This window comes from Gekko japonicus, unplaced genomic scaffold, assembly GCF_001447785.1.
Source record: "Gekko japonicus isolate JY-2015 unplaced genomic scaffold, Gekko_japonicus_V1.1 scaffold4084, whole genome shotgun sequence".
NCBI lineage: Eukaryota > Metazoa > Chordata > Lepidosauria > Squamata > Gekkonidae > Gekko > Gekko japonicus.
This window is the reverse complement of record NW_015165953.1, coordinates 29462-30372: the sequence shown is the minus strand read 5'-3', so window position 1 is coordinate 30372 and position 911 is coordinate 29462. Positions and strand designations below refer to the sequence as shown.

The 911-nt window shown below is 53.3% G+C and overlaps 1 protein-coding gene across 1 annotated transcript in view; it reads right to left on the bottom strand.

Moving 5' to 3' along the window:
• The window catches only part of YPEL4 (yippee like 4), a 9757-nt gene that overhangs the window by 7621 nt on the left and 1225 nt on the right, over positions 1–911 (bottom strand). The window lies entirely within an intron of this gene.

Sequence of the window (911 nt, the reverse complement as noted above, 5' to 3'; positions counted from 1 at the left end):
GGAACGCGCTGACTCCCGAGTTGGCCACGCCCAGCAGGAACTCATTAGCATAATAGGCCACACCCAACAGCAGGAACTCATTAGGATCGGCTACTTTAGGGGTGTGTGGCCTAACATGCAAAGGAGTTCCTGCTACAAAAAAGGCCCTGGGTTTTGACAACAAACAAGGTAAACAGAATAAGAAGCAAAAGGTGGGTGTGGCTGGATGACCGCACTTCTGGTAACATGTGGGTGTGGCCTAGTATACTAATGAGTTTCTGCTATTGGGTGTGGCCTATTATGCTAATGAGTTCCTGCTGGGCTTTTTCTACAAAAAAAGACCTGCTTATGAGGATGGATGAATGGAGGAAATGTATTTACATGTCATTCTTGACCAGCCCAGCAAACTTATCTTTTCAAAATCTGGTAAACTAATTTAGTCTATAGTTTTGGCAGAGGCAGCCCAACCTGCATTCAATGGGATTTGCTTTCAATCTTGTGGGTCTAGAATTGCATGCCTAAAACGCTTGTTTTGAGGTTTGCACATATTAATAGTTCCTCTTTGTCTAGAATGCCCCACTGTCAGGCGATCAGCGCTCACATGCCCTTCTGCCACATGGCACTCAACCCCAGTGGCTCCTTGTCATGTGTGAAAACATCCTGGAAGAGGGCGAGTGGTTGCCCAGCGATACAGCGGAACAGCGCTTTGACCACCTTCCCACCGCAAAGCATCGCACCAGGGGACCCGAGGTCAGTCCCCCCCCCACACGCCCCCTCCCTCCCTCTCCCCGACACCTCAGCCCCCCCCCTCTTGCCGCGTCTGTGAGAGCGCCCCCTCCTGGGTCCTCGACGTCATTGCGACGCCTCTGTCAAGCCCCCCGCCGGGCGAGCGCGCCCGCTGCCGGGGCCGGGGAGGCATCACACCCCACCCA